This window comes from Canis aureus, chromosome 19 (assembly GCF_053574225.1).
Source record: "Canis aureus isolate CA01 chromosome 19, VMU_Caureus_v.1.0, whole genome shotgun sequence".
Lineage (NCBI taxonomy): Eukaryota > Metazoa > Chordata > Mammalia > Carnivora > Canidae > Canis > Canis aureus.
In genome coordinates, this window is record NC_135629.1 from 18,000,022 (window position 1) to 18,017,018 (window position 16,997).

At 36.0% G+C, this 16,997-nt stretch overlaps 1 protein-coding gene and 1 pseudogene across 9 annotated transcripts in view; one reads left to right on the top strand and one right to left on the bottom strand.

Moving 5' to 3' along the window:
* CHL1 (cell adhesion molecule L1 like) overlaps positions 1–16,997 on the bottom strand; it is a 195,940-nt gene that overhangs the window by 149,970 nt on the left and 28,973 nt on the right. The gene's annotated exons all lie outside the window — the stretch shown is intronic.
* LOC144291090 (V-type proton ATPase subunit E 1 pseudogene) lies at positions 4,484–5,146 on the top strand (annotated as a pseudogene).

Genomic DNA, 16,997 nt, shown 5'->3' on the forward strand with positions numbered 1-16,997 from the left:
ATTAAATCTCTCTGAGACATCTCTCCAAAACCCATCCATGTCATATACCTACCACAGGTGGCTCTTTCTAGTGGCTCCCATCTTCTTAACACTGTCAATAACATCCATGACAACAGGGACCAGTGCCCATGCTGAATTATCCACACTCTTGCTTAGCATTTTCAAGACTGTTTGGCATTAGGCATGAAGACTGTAGCTACTGATCAAACTTATTTGTATGCTCACAGCAGCAGCATATGCCTGCTGAGCTCTCATCTGCTTCATTCAACTTTGGTTGAGAAAGCATTGCCATTAATCATGGATATAAGTTCTTTGCAACTAATCCAGTTCTTTGCAACTGTGTGTGTGTGTGTGTGTGTGTGTGTGTGTGTGTATGGCATTGGTGTATATATAAAGGATTACTTATTATTAGGTCTTTCATTACTTCATGTTGTAGGTATGATCTCTAAAATGGGCTACATGGACAAACCTTTAGAATGCAACAATTATACATATATTTGAAATTATAATATATACTAAAACTTTTATGTTGATATCACAATACCTATATGTACATATGTGTATACACATTATTTTAAAATAATCTTATTCTAATTCTTGTTTTCTGTTTTCTTATAGTAATATTTAGCATACTATGTATCTATACAATTGGGATATATATATATATATGTATACACACACACACACACACACTGGAGATACAGGCTCAAACATTTTTAATGATAAGGGTATGCACACACACACACAAGAATACAGTAGTCCAAGAAAATGTCTTTCTCATTTTACTTCTATGGTATTTATCAGGGTATATAATCCTTTGAATTATTTAATCTATAAGCCTTTACCCTTTCTTCCACCATCACTGATACAGATACCAATATCTTATTTTCTATTCTTAGTGTGTAGTTGTTTCTTCTTCCAAAGTCCCCAAGTCTTCTTTACTTAAGAGATCTGAATAAATATACCTACCAAATGCAAAGGGAGGAATAATAGAAATACTAACAGGAAAATCTAAAGAATTTTGAAGTATATTAAAGCAAAATGGGCCTTTGGGTCCTTGTTTGTTGTTTGCTTTTTTGCTGGGTGAAGAAAGAATCATGAGTGAAAAAAACATAAATACGTAGTGTAGGTATATTGAATGAAACTAGACTCACTTAAGGAAACAAAACACAGAAGGTGAGAGAAAGCACACTAGAGGGAGAAACGAAACTTGCTCAAAAGCAAGAGGTATTAAAGGCGTGTGAGACTTGTCCACTCAATGTACAGCACACCTACAGCAGCTGTTCAGAATGAGGTAAACTCAGGTCCTCAGGCCTTCCTAATACAGACATCTTATGCTCAGGTTATTTAGCATTTGAAAATAATATTTTTCACACAATGTGGCCCCTAAAAGCAAACCTATGACTTCAGTAGGTGCTTAGCAAAGGAAGTAGTGATCTTTTCCAATCCTGGAGGAAAAGTTGGCTGCATAAGAATTATTTAGAGATAATATGTCACAGTGTCATTGGTAAATAAGGGATAATGGTATCTACCTTGCAGGATAGGTTTGAAGGATAAGGAGTAACACGTATAAAATGCTTAGTTCAGGATCAGGATCTAGAAGGTGTTCAGTAACCGGAGGGGCAGCGCAGATCCATCAACATTACCAACCAGAAGCAGTCAACAAGGCCAGGAAGAGCACTTACTTGATCAGACATCACTCAAACTCAGCCAACAGGAAGAAACCACATCACCCCAATGGTGACATAGGAAACTTGACAACTGCTATATAAGCTGCATGTGTGAGCAGTTATATGTCTTATTCTCACAAGACAGGAAAGGATTTCTTTAATAATGTTTTTTTGCAAGCTTGTAAGTTCCTTAAGGCCAAGGAAAAACAAATCTTAAATTTTTGCATCCCTGGGACTCAAGCACAGTGGCTGTCAAATTGTCAAATACTGGTTGCTTAATAAATGCACATTGAGTGAAAATACCTATTTGATATGTTTGTGTTGTGTGTTTGTCTGTCTATGTGAAGTATATGTATTTGGAATCAAGAGTGGCTATTTTTTGTTTTTGTTTTATTTTATTTTAAAAATGTACCTAATATCAATGAATCTTCAAACAGTAGAAATTTTTTAGTGATTTTAAAAACAGAATGAGAGCACCTCAGCTTTCTGCCAATATTTGGGTCAATACTCTTAAAAAAATGGGAGAGAAAATATCTCTCTTTCTGTCATCAACTAGCATTTGCCTGGCAGGAATGAGTTCTTGATTCAAATTACTGAAGTCTTTACACTCAAAATGTGTACAAGATGCTCAATTCAATTTTTTTTAAATGAATATAATATCTTTTAAAAAGAAAATGATATATGATGTATATAATATTCCCTAGAATACAAGCTGGTACCACAATAAAAATGAGCACACAACAGAAATTCTTCAATATGCTTAACATAAAATGATGCACAATAAAATGACTATTGGGAAAACTATGATCAATAGAAAAGTTGCTTTGGGAAATTATTTATAAGCAAAACCTTATATAAGCAATATGAAAATGTTGAATTTTGCACTACATGTTAACTAGAATTTAAATAAAAAATTTGGGAAAATATTGAATTTGTTCCTTTTAATATATTTGAAAGAATACTCTGAAGAAAATAGTCTCTATTTCTGATCACTAGTTTCAGTATGTGTTTACTCAAAAACAATTGCTGACCCCCTGCTAAAGGTCATATATGATTTTTCTTCTAACATTAATTGAAGACATAATTTGTGCTGCATGTTGCACTAAACAATTTATCTGTTATTCACAAGTGCCCTCTAATTAAGGTACTACTGACCCTAATTTTATAAAAGATGCAAAGAATTCAAATAGATTTAGGTGCCTGTACAATATCACAATGAGAAAAAAAAAAAAAAAAAAACAAGATCACAATGAGAATGAGTGGCACAGCCATGATGTGAACATGTCCATGTAACTGGAAGCCCATAGCTTAATGTACACTAGCCAGACTTCCTTATTCCATCATTCATATAATATACCTTGAGTTAGAGATAGAACTACCATGTAGTCCTTTTCTCAATCTCCTACTATTTTTAAAAGTCATACAACCAACTGTTGAAAGGAGCCTAATAGCATCATGTGAAGAAATTTAGAAAGAATATTCCAGGGCAAGTCAGAAGACCATCTGAATTTTATTGCTAGCTCTATCATTAATTTTGCTTATTAACAGCAAGTTTCTTAACCAATTTTGGTCTCAGGAGCCTCATTTACAATATGAAAATTATAATAATTGGTTTTTTTTATAATTTCTTTTTGCCTTAAAAGTTTATAATTACAGGAGAGGGGTGACTGGGTGGCTCAGTTGGTTAAGCAGCCAACTCTTGATTTTGGCTCAGGTCAGGATCTCAGGGTCCTGGGATGGAGCCTTGTGTTGGGCTCCATGCTCTGTAGGGACTCTGCTTGAGATTCTCTCTCTCACTCTCCCTCTTCCCAGCAGATGTGTGTTACATGCATATTCTCTCTCTTTCAAATAAATAAATAAATAAATAATTTTAAAAAGTGTATGATTACAGGAAAATATTGCTCTAATAATGGAGCTGAAGAGAGAAAGAAAATGACAAAATATTTGAAAGGCTGGCATCACAAATTTTTATACAAGATTAAACGATTAGAAATCTATACTGTGGGGCAGCCCCAGTGGCTCAGTGGTTTAGTGCCTGCCTTTGGCCCGGGGCCTGATCTTGGAGACCCTGGATCGAGTCCCACGTCGGGCTCCCTGCATGGAGCCTGCTTCTCCCTCTGCCTGTGTCTCCACCTCTCTCTCTCTCTCTCTGTGTCTCTCATGAATAAATAAATAAAATATTTTTAAAAAAAGAAATCTATACTGTGGAAAGATAAATACACAGAACAGATAGATCAAAATGAATAAAATCTTGAAAGATACACGAGAGGTGACTATAGTTATGTTTTCTATAATCTTGGACTTTTATAACTTGAAAGAGGAGAGATTCCTCAGAAATAAATTGAGAGTAAATCATATACAATAGAATTATATTACTAAGCCTAGCTTCCAGAAACATCGTGACCTATTTTTGGCAAGCACACTCAAAGTTTATAAACAGAAAGCAGGGTTTATATCCTACTTTCAGAGTATTTGAGACTCCACCATTTGAGAACATTGTGGAGAACACCTGTCAAGAACCCTTCCCTACTCTATGGATGGCTGACCTACAATGACCTGGATCTGACCAATGCTATCAATTACACTCAGGAACTTTGGGGTTTTGAGCCAGTCCAGCATGTAGCACACAGCAGGTGGTCAATAATTATTTAAATGAATGAGCTCTGCTACTTCCTGGCTGTGTCACCTTGGGGGAAATTATGCAACTCCTCGTTTTCTCTGCAATCAAATGTGGCCAGGATTTATTCTGTTGCTATCTGAGAGGTAAGGATCAACATGACTGATACCCTACAGGATACCCTACAAGATAAACCAAAGGGAGCCAAAACCCCCACAGGATTTTCTTTTCCTGCTTTCCCCCGCCGCCTTCCAGGCTAAGCTCGAGCCAGTGGCCTTCTGGCCTAGCACAGCTTTGGCCATGGCCCTCAGTGATGCTGACGTGCAGAAGCAGATTAAGCATATGATGGCTTTTATTGAACAAGAAGCCAATGAGAAAGCAGAGGAAATAGATGCGAAGGCAGAGGAAGGGTTCAACATTGAGAAAGGTCGTCTTGTGCAAACCCAAAGACTGAAGATTATGGAATACTATGAGAAGAAAGAAAAGCAAATTGAGCAGCAGAAGAAAATTCAGATGTCTAATTTGATGAATCATGCAAGGAGCAAGAGATGACCTTATTATAGACCTACTAAATTAAGCAAAAAGGAGACTCAGCAATGTGGTAAAAGATACAGCCAGGTACCAAGTGCTGCTGGATGGACTGTACCAAGTGCTGCTGGATGGACTGGTCCTCCAGGGTTTGTACCAACTGCTGGAGCCTAGAATGATGGTTTGTTGCGGGAAACAGGATTTCCCTCTGGTAAAGGCTGCAGTGCCAAAAGTGATTCCTGTGTACAAAACTGCCACCAAAAAAGATGTTGATGTCCAAATTGTTCAGGAATCCTACCTGCCTGAGGGAAGAGCTGGTGGGGTGATTTAAATGTGATTTAAATGTGATTTAAAACCTAAGCCATGAATATGTCTTATTTATTAAAACAAAAGGTTTGGGGATCCCTGGGTGGCTCAGAGGTTTAGCACCTGCCTTCTGCTCAGGATGTGATCCCAGGGTCTCGGGATCGAGTCCCACGTCAGGCTCCCTGCGTGGAGCCTGCTCCTCCCTCTGCCTATGTCTCTGCCTCTCTCTCTTTCTCTCTCTCTGTCTCTCATAAATAAATAAATAAATAAATAAATAAATAAATAAATAAATAAATAAAATTTTTAAAAAAATAAATAAAACAAAAGGTTTATGTGGAAAAAAAAAAAAAGGATCCCCTACAAGAATCCCTCTCAGAGAAGAAGCTTCCTTATACCAGGGTGGTAGAGCAGGAAGAGAGGTCACATGCCACATTTACAAGGCACAGGACCCTCATGGCACCACCTGCCATCTTCCAACCATGAACACGAAGGTAGCGGAACCATCCTGGAATCCAAGATTCAACCACATTACCTAGTCAAATCACAAAGCTTGGATTAGACCTCCATGACACCAAGGAAGAAGCTGCTATTTTTCCCAATCATACAATTTAATAGTCCTATATGTCAGAGGCCGAAGTGCCTTTTATGGACCTTACCCATTCCCTGTTTGTCATCTTGCTGTATGCTGAAGAGAGGCATTGTTTATTTTCTCAATTCTGTCAATTATACTATATCAAATGAAACCATGTTTGAAATGGTTTTGAAAGTAATAAGCAAAAATGTCAATGTTTTATGTTAAGAAATTGAATAATCTTTTGGATCTCAAACAGGATCTAGCTCTGATTTTATATTACTTTCTACTACAATTGTAGATTGTCTCCCTAGGAAGTACAAATGTCACTAACAAATCTGCAATTCTGAACACAATTGACGGAGGAGCACTTTGCTTTTGTATATGATCCAAAATGTATGGGATAATAATCTCATATATAAGAAAAGCAAAGCTCCTTTGACTAAAGACTGATCAAGTCAGGTGGTTGTGGTCAAGTTAATACCAAGGTCAGGCTCATTCAGTAATGATAATAGGATAATTTATGTGGGGCTTGCTGTATGTCACACACTGTTCTGTTTTGTATTATATGAATTCATTTTATCCTTACAACCCTATGAGACAGGCACTTCACTTTTTGCTTTTAAGTTCCTCATTTTAATGATAAGGCAACTGAAGCACAAAGAATTTACATAATTACAAAACCATTTCTCCAGGATACAGCCTTATAATCATGATAGTCTCAAATACTACCAAAGGTATTGTCATAGCCATAGAACATTTTCAAACCAGACTATTGTTCTTTAGGGCTGCAAGCCTAGTGAGCACATATATTTTCAGTCATGACTAAAGAATGAAATTCCAAGTCATTAAAAGTCATACTAAAGTATATATGAAAACTAGCCTGAAAGTCTTTCAGGCACATTTAAGTATGAAAACAAGTCAATATCGCTATTATTAGGACTTTCTGAAAGCATTATACAAGGGCATCTTTGTTCATTCACTCAAAGTATTCATTACTTGACTGCTCTGGAGTCCGGCACTGTGGTCAAGGCACACCCATGAATGGAGAGCCCTATGTCCCTGAATAGGAACTTGTCTAAACAAATCCAATCCCAGGATATTATTCCCAATTTCCTGCTTGAGCCATTCCACCTGTTGCTTTGGTCAGAGTATTTGCTCAAACAGCTTTCAACCCCTGATCAGCCCCCACTGTTCTTGCACCATTGGCCTATGAGGCTCAGAATCTCTGCTTCCCCCTCATCATCCCCAAAGCACACCTAGGGCTATACTCTCCCTCAAAAGAAAACTAAGTTTTAGTACTCTATCCACATTCCCAATATTTTTCAGTACTGTCTGTATTTTAGTATTGATAGTTATTTAAGGTCTCACACCATAGTGAACTTTAGGATACAAATAATTTTCTTTTTTTTTTTTTTTTTTTTTTTTTAAATTTTTTTTTTATTTTTTGTTTATGATAGGCACACAGTGAGAGAGAGAGAGAGAGGCAGAGACACAGGCAGAGGGAGAAGCAGGCTCCATGCACCGGGAGCCCGACGTGGGATTCGATCCCGGGTCTCCAGGATCACGCCCTGGGCCAAAGGCAGGCGCTAAACCGCTGCGCCACCCAGGGATCCCTTTTTTTTTTTTTTTTTTTTTAATTTTTTTTTTAGGATACAAATAATTTTCAAGTGATTTTACATGCCAGCCATGAGAAACTCATTTTTTTAACCTATGATTTCATGTTGGAAAGGCTCCGAAGGACATGGGAGTTGGTTAAGGTGGATAACTTGTGGGTTATGTTTTTGTTTCCTTTCTTTCTTTTTTTTCTTTATTTTAAGAGTAATAAATGTCCACTGTAGAGATCTAGTAAAATACAAAGTTATGTACATACATACACACATATGTATGTATGTATGTGTAAATACACACAAACACATATGCATATATACAATAAAATAAAAATCATCTGTCAAAAACTAAGTGCATTCCCCCCAGTTAATATATCAATATTCAGCTACTGTTATACTCACATATGCACATATACATACAAATAGGTAAAAAAAAAATAAATAGGTAAACATCATATACTGTGTATCTTCATATAACATTATAAACATTTTACCTTATTGAAAAATCTAACACACCATTTTATGTTCTTCTGCTTAAGCCAATCTTCGCATAAATAGAAAACTTCCTTGTGTTTAGATAACATATTGATATATGCTCAAACATTAATGTAAAATCATTTTATTTATAACAATAAAATTTTGGTAACAATCTAAATGCTCAGTAATAGAGAAATAATTAAGTACCTAGAATAGACTGTGTATTAGATGACTTTGTAGATCAAAAAACTGTATTTTATTTTTTTTTTAAGATTTTATTTATTTACTCATGAGAGACACAGAGAGTAGAGACAGAGAAAGAGAGAGAAAGGGGCAGAGGGAGAAGCAGGCTCCATGCAGGGAGCCTGATGTGGGAGTCGATCCCCAGTCTACAGGATCAGGCCCTGGGCTGAAGGTGGCGCTAAACCGTTGAGCCACCCGGGCTGCCCAGAAAACTGTATTTTTGAGGAATATCACATGCTGAGAGAAATGTCTTATGTTACAGAATTAGATGAAACAAAGCACTACAAAATTTTGGATGGAATATGAGCTCAGTTTTGCCCCCCAAAAAATATGTATCTACAACTTAATGGGAAGTTAACACTAGAAGAGACAAGGAGAGATTAAAGATGATCTAATTTAATAAATATTTTTTAATGATCATGAGTTATTTTTTGCATCAAAATAAACATGCATAAATAAAGCTGCACAATTATTTGAGCTAGGTAAATAAATGGGGCTCAGTTGATGAAGCTATAAAGAATGGCATTCATGGTGGGGGGACTCACTATGGAATATCTGGAGAGAAACTGAGAAGCCTAGGAAATCAGGACATAGTCAATAAGATATGTGAAGTTTCAGAGGCTGAACATGGGGGCTGAGAGCAGGTAAAACAGACAGGAGGCTGAAAAGTTGGATTACAATGACAGTGTGAAGAGCCTTGGGTGTCATGACTAGATAATTAAATTTCATCTTGGAACAGAAGACTATTGTGGATTTTTAGTAGGAAACTCATGTGTCAGGATGGTAATTCCAGTTCATATTTTTGTATTTCTCATAAAACTCAGGTTTCCAAGGATGCTGGATGTCTTGGTTCATTGGGAAGTAAAGAAAAAGGGGAGAAAAGAAGTGAGAAGAGAAAAATTCTTCCTCTAAGGTAAAGGGCTCAACTCAACATCTTAGACAAAATCAGTTGAGTTGAGCCCTTTACCTTAGAGGAGGAATTTTAAGTGTTCCTTAGTTCCTTTCAGAGAAGGTCTTTGAGTGGAGAAGGGAGTAAAATAGCTCAGAAAATTCTAGATATGATGTAAAGTTAAATGATAGGGAACACAAACACCAACTGTGGTACTCACTAGCTGTATCCTTGAGTAGGTCACAACCATTGAACTTCTGCATCTTCCTTTTTTTTAATTGGTGCTAACAAAATCTGCCTCATCACCTTCACAGAGTGGCAATAAGATTTTATAAATGGTAAACCACATAACAGAGATAATGTCAATGAAATCAGTATGTCAAAGCAATATGTGCATTCCTATGTTAATTGAGGCATTATTCACAATAAGCAAGCTCTAAACTACCTAAGTGTCGCACACACACACACACACACACTGAAATATGATTCAGCCATAAAAAAGAAAGAAATGACAGATGCATGGGTGGCTCAGCAGTTGAGGGACTGCCTCTGGCTCAGGGCATGATCCCAGAGTCCCTGGATGGAGTCCCACATCAGGCTCCCTGCATGGAGTCTGCTTCTCTCTCCGTCTGTGTCTCTGCCTCTCTCTCTGTGTCTCTCATGAATAAATAAATAAAATCTTTAAAAAAGAGAGAGAAATAAGGAAATGCTGCCATTTGCAACAACATGGATGAACCCAGAGGATGTTATGCTATTGAAATAAGTCAGACATTAAAGGACAAAAATAAATAAATAAATAAGAAATAAAGGACAAATACTGTAATCTCATTTATATGTGGAATCTGAAAAAGTCAAATTTACAGACGCATAGAGTAGAGTGCTGGCTGCCAGGGACTTGGGTGGAGGTGCTTATAAGGAGATGCTGGTCAAAGAGTGCAAAATTTCAGTTATAAAATGATTAAGTTCTGGGAAGCTAATGTACAGCATGGTGACTACAGTTAATAATACTTTATTGTGTACTTGAAATTTGCTAGGAGAGTAGATCCTAAATATTTCTACCACACACACACACACAATGTAACTACGTGGGGTGGTGAATATGTTAATTAGCTTGGTTGTGGTAGTCATTGGCAATGTATACGTAAACAAAATCATACTGCACACTTCAAATATACACAATTTTTATATGTCAATTATACCTCAATAAAGCTAAAAAATAAAACATTTTAATTAAACATAGATAATGTCTAACATAACCATTATTTTATATACACTCACTAGTAAATGGAGTTTGTTGTATAAAAAAAAATCTAAGTACAAAACCTAATTTGTAAAACTATGAAAATAAATAGGTAAGCAGCAGAACATGACTAAGTTACTCAATAACTAAAAAAAAATCTAGAGGCATCTGGCTGCCTCAGTCAGAAGAATACCAACTCCTGATCTTGGCGTTGTAAGTTCGAGCTCCACACTGGGTAGAGAGATGACTAAAAAATAAACTTAAAAGAATCTAAAACTGCTTCAAAAAGATGTAATAAGATGTCTAAAAATTGAAGGAGGCTAGTTATTGATAGACTCTAAGTGTTAACTATTTAACTTCTAACTTACTACAATAAAATGCTAATTCCTATTAAAGGTAATGCAGAACACAATATGCAAATTCAATGACAACTCTCAAAATATCTTTAATGTGGATCAAATTGATACTGTAAGAAGAGCTCTAGGAAACTGTGTGCAAATGGAATGATATACAAACATAATGGTGTTACTCCCAAGACCAAATTAATAATTTGCAACATCCTGCCAATATGTGGGCTGAGACCATGACTCTCCAGTGCCTCCACCAATGAGTTCAGTACAGGATAGATGCCAATTACTCTTGGTTATAGAGATGAGTATGTGAATTCTAAGCATAACTTTCTGGTCAGCCAGTAGAGGTTACCAGGTCTTTCACTCCTGCCAAGAAAGTCAATCAGAAATATAACGAGATTCAAAAATTTTTGACATAAAGAGTAGAATATCATTAGTGACACTTTGGAAAGTATTTATTAAAATACAATTCCTAATGGGTTAGGTAAGTTGAAAGAATAGTTGAGGATGACACCAACACATTTGTGATGAGATACATTTGAGGTGATAGAGAATAAAAAATTAAAGATACACTGCGAGTTGAAAATTTTAATTAAAAATGTTTTTAGATACTAAAAGTCAACATTTAGAAAAATATTATATTTAATGCAGTCCTATTTCATAAAATGTAGAAGTTCACCTGTGGGGTAGGTCTATTTCAGTTTTCCATAAATGTGCATCTGCAATTATCTACACATTTCAAGCAAAAGAGGAATAGACGGTGGTGGTAGTGGTGGTGGTGATGGTGAGGAAAGAAAAAAAGTATCTGCCTTAATTATGGGAAATAACAAAAATATATTTTTTAAAAATATTGGGGAAAGTTATTCAGATCTGCAATCTGCATTGATTTTCTTCCCCAGTAGAATTTCCATTAGACAAAAACTCTTAAATATAAACCAATAAATAAAACTCACTCTTCAGGTACCCAATTCTACAGTACCAGTGCTAGCAATTAATGCAAAATGGAAATTGGTGATGATTTACCTAGGTAAGGGGTTCTTACCCCCATGAAGGTCACTGATGCATTTGAGAATCTGGAGAAAGCTAAGGACTCTATCCAGAAGCATACACACATCTTCATGCATATGCTGTATTGAACAGAATTACAATGGTTTCAAAAATTACCTCTGATCTGGATTACTGGAACTATTCAATATAAAAATGAATATTCATCCTCAAAACTGAGAACTATAATCAGTTCTAATTGTCTAATTGAATTTTATTGCAAACTACCTATATTTTAATATAAAACCTTACTTTTTATAACACTCTAACAAAGATTTGTTTCATTTAATCCTTAAAACAAGTTTGTGTTAATTTGTTAGATTCATGTAAAAAGGAGGGAAAATAAAATGTAGCGGGTTAAGTTACTTCTTGAATATCACTCACAGCAAGTGACAAAGGTCAAGTGTAGAACCCAGTATTGTGATTCCAATTCCAGTCCTTTCTCAACGATGTCAAGACCTGATTTCTATGTCAAAAAAACAAGTGGTGTATATACTTTGTGAAGGTGCATAGTTTAAAATGACACAAAACAAACTCAGTCCTTCACTAAGAAAGGAAATCTTTATCCTTTCTCTTTTCTTTTTTCTTTCCTTCCTTCCTTCTTTCTTTCTTTCTTTCTTTCTTTCTTTCTTTCTTTCTTTCTTTTCTTTTTTTGCAAATCATCAGCTGGTGGTTTGTTATGAACCAGTGAAGGAGCTGTGGACCAGAGCTTCCCTACTCAGGATTTTGTCAGTTTTAAGCGTTTGCTTTCATCTATTTCTGTTTAACATGACACAAAAGCCTGAGAGAACCACCACTTCCTTAGTCTCTCCACATAATCCGGGCATCATACAGGAGCTTAAAAGACATTTTATTCTCTTCATTTTAGAGTGAATGCTCCAAATTTATTATACAAGAGATCCTTTGATCCTTCAGCAGCAAGCCCCTTTTTGAAGTTCTGGTAACAGTGTTTAAGAGGGTTCTTCCAGGAGGGGCCGGTTGGTCACTCAGCACACACTTTAAGTACTCACTTTGTACAGCTCCTTATTGGGCCTTTATAATGCTGCAGAAACTCCCGGTGGGGGAGAAGGGAGAGGGAGGATCCACCCAAAGCAAAGCAAAACAAAACAAAAGCAGCAAAAACTAAGAGGTGTTCAACTCCTTTTATTGGAGGAACCACAGTGATATGAAGGGAGGAAAATTTTATCTAATGGAGTCTTGGATGGGGGTAGTAGCTATGGCCTAGGCAGGTAATTGATTTGCAAGTTCAAGACAAGAAAAGTGTAAGGATTAAGGCCTAAATTGCATGCAATCAACATCACTTTCTGTTTTCTCAACAATGCATATTTTGAATCCAGCTATAATGATCCCACTGAAATCCTAATAGGCATTTCATACCCACAAAGGGTGGGTAAACTGTAGTAGTTAAAGAGCTGACCTGATTACCTGGAAAATTCAAGCAAAAAACCCTTTTCTCTATTTGTTCCGTATAGACAAATATTTCAGGAAATATGAGGTTCTAGAGATCTACATTTTCTAGAAACTAGACTCTGTTCTGAGTAGCCTGCTTGTCTTTGTACACTCACATTTTTGGCTTTGAGAAATGTAATATCCTCAGGTTACTTCTCGCATGAATCATTCACAGTATAGCTGGAATAGATGCAACTGAATTGCCTGAATTGCTTCTCTATTCTAAGGAAAGATTTGGGCAACTTATGGATGGAGGCGTGGGGAAATTGGCCAGTCAGAAAATGTTTTGTGAAAGGCATTTTCTCCTGCCACTTTGTTTCACATCAGTGCTCAAAATTATGAAGTTTCTGAAGGACATAGCAATTGGAAAAAAAATTAGGAAAAACTTATAATAAATTATATCAGGCATAAAACATGTCGGTAGAAATTATAATTAATAAAAAGTGAAATGTTACACTACCTTAAAATAGAAAGCAGAATCTCTCTTACCAACAACACATGGGACTAATACAAAAATCAATGTTCACTGTGCTGGTTGGACGCAAAATTACACAATTAATCCTGTGTAAACTAACCTATCAGCCATGTGCACTGCAGGATTCCTGATAACTATTAGGCTGCACAATCTATTAAAGAAAGAGAACTTTAATGAGATCCCATGAGAATCTAAAAATTTAAATCACTTTTTTTTCCTCTCTAAAAGAACATTTTTACTCCATTTAATGGACATTACTTTCCATATCTGATACACATATGGTCAAATCCACCATTAAAACAATCATCGGGAACCAGAAAGGCAGCCTATCTTGATTTTAAAATATGCTACTGAGGTGATTTCAAAGTAATAGAGGATTTAGAGCTCTCCATGTAAAAGATGCCACCTTATCTTCCTCTTGGCTTTGATAGCAATCTATTGCTATACTGTATCACCGGGCCTCACAGGGCTAATGAGCCAGTCTAAAATTGTATTACCACACAATATACTATGTGAAGATATGGAGTCCCATGTGCATTTAGTTATGTAAATTATAATCCGCTTAATTCCACTACAAAAATAAATAGAAATAAGACAACTATTTAGGTATGATCATTTTAAAAATACTGTCCCTGTTACACAGGTACATATATTTATACAACTTAGTATATGTAAAAATGTCTTATTCATGTGTAGGTATCCCACTGAATATTAAACATCTAAATAGACAATTATGCACAATTTAAACAGAAACATAGTTGAAATATTTTTCTGGTGGGATGCCTAGGTGGTTCAGTTGGTAAAGTGCCTGACTCTGAATTTTGGCTCAGATCATGATCTCAGGATCATGAGGTGGAGCCCCATAATGGGCTCAGTGCTAACGGTGGAACATGCTTAAGGTTCTCTCTCCCTCTTCCTCTATGCCCTACCCCAGCTCACATATTCTCTCTCTCTCTCTCTCTCTCTATATATATATATATATACACATGAGATAAATATAATATATATGATACATAAGATATATAAAGATAAATAAATATATGTTGCATATATATTTATATATATATATATAGTATATACACACACACACACACAGACATACATATTTTTTAAGTGATTGTGGTAAGTCTTCAAGGGCCTTTTTTTTTTTTTCAATTCTTAGATTGTATGTAATTCCATCCAAAAGCATGCCACCTAGATGGAGACTAAATGATTCTTCAAACACTCCTCTGTGCTTTCATTACATACTTAGTTGAATTGAAATTCCTTTGAAGAAAGCATATCATTATTAAAACTACACATTCCAAAAACATCATTAAACTTGGTCTCAACTTCTTCTGAGTCCTGATTCTTTCATCTTAATAGCAGTCTTGATTTATCAAATCCGTTCAGGCATTGTTTATCTTGATTGCAAAGCTGCATGCCAAAATAAATAGATGCACGGCTTAGATCAATCTATCAATTGATAGATGGATAGATACATCAGGGCATTAGCTGCAATAAATCTAAGAGAGAAAATAAGAAGTCCCGTCAATCATCTTCCTTGACCCAGTATGATTTGCTGAAAGAACCTCAACCTGAGCCCACAACTTCCCCTGATGAGCACTGGCTGGTTTCCTTCCCTTTGCCTCATTGCTGGAAGCAAATATGACAAAATGCAGATACTGCAATAAAATCACTAACGGGAAGCCCAAAATAATGAGTGCAGGTATCAATAGTAGACAAATAGTAAAAAGTAGACAGTGAGACCAAAAAAAAAAAAAAAAAAACTCAAGGGAGAAAACAATGTAGATGCGCAAAGGAGAACAGTGTGTCTAAAAGGCTGGAAAGCCCCTAAACACTAGAAAACAAGCTGACATTTCTGGTGTGATTTGTCTATATGGTAACTGTAGTCCGTGTCCACACATGCTATTGTCACCACAATTCACTCTGCTTCTGAAAGCTTTTGATTTCAATTCATGCCTTTTGTTTCCTCTCTCCATTCATATTATCACCTACTACATTTCAAAGTGATGTGAACTTTTTGGTCTTTATTTCCATATAAAGCAATTAAGAATGTTAGAGAAAAGACAGGGGTTTTGTTTGTTTTTCTTCACTTAGCTCAGAAGCATAATATTCTCCCAGTCAGTCCTGGGAGCATGGCTCACTATTGCACACACAGTGCTATTCTGGACACGAGCTCCAGGTCTACCTTTGAGGGACTAATACATCATTTCCTGTTTCCCCATTTCCTTCTCATATAACTTTTCTGTAAAAAGTGAGACAGAAAAAATATTTTTTAAAATGAGTTACAAGACAACTTCCTGCTTTGATTTAATAGACGGACATTCATATGTAGTGGTTATTAAAGTAAAAGTAAGGTGGGCATGGGTAGGAGGAGATAAAGAACATTTATATATTCTCAACCCTGGTAATAACTACATGTGCTACTTTCTTGTGTGACATAAACACTGATTTTTTTTTAAAGATTTTATTTATTTATTCATGAGAGATGCACAGAGAGAGGCAGAGACACAGGCAATGGGGGAAGCAGGCTCCCTGCAGGGAGCCAGACATGGGACTTGATCCCAGATCCTGGAATCATGTCCGGAGCCAAAGGCAGAAGCTCAACCACCGAGCCACCCAAGCATCCCCATAAACACTGATTTTACTAATGAAGAATTCCTGGTGAAATTATTTACCTGAAATGATAGGCATGAATTAAACTGACATACATTTCAGCTTTCACAAAAATTTTCTCTATTTTCAACAAGAAAATATTTTGGACAAGGACTAAGACACCCTTCTTGTTATGTTTTCAAAACTCTCCTATGTGAAATCTATCAGAAAGTACCTACTTGTACTGGATTGTCTACTAAACACTGGGGAAAGGAGGAAACATTTTGGAAAATGAGGGGAAAGAAAAACTACTAGTACTATAAGGTAATTTTTTTTTTCTCTAACAAGTCATAGAAATATTTCCACTTTAAGAAAGGGCATAAAAGTACTATTTATCTCCCTCATTACCTATTTCACAATCACTCTCTTGATTTTAGATATCAAGAGAAGCACAATCACTGCTGAGTTTCCAGATAATGGTGGTGGCAAAAAATATGTATGTTTGTGTGAGTGTGGGACTATCAGTGTGTGCAGGTGCATAAGGAACTGAACTGTTTTATATTTGAGCCAGCTTTCACTTTGGCTTTATGAGCTTCTTACAAACGAAAAAAAAAAAAAAGATATGCTTTAAGAATTAATTTAGACTCCGTCTACTGGGCAAATTTCTTACATTCATTTTCAGATTTCTAAAAATGTCAAATTTGGCTTAACTCTAAGAATCGAATAAAAGACAATTTGATACCCTGTACAACTTCCATCCCAATTCTTATTATTCCTCTGTTAACAATCTTCCTGAGTTAGACTGTAGGCTAATGGTAAGTACCACTCCAGTTGCTCACCATTGTTCCTGAAGTTAATAGACAATGGGGTATCTTAAGTGCCCAATACTGCTTATTGAAAGAATAAAGGGTTTATGATCTTAATCCTCTA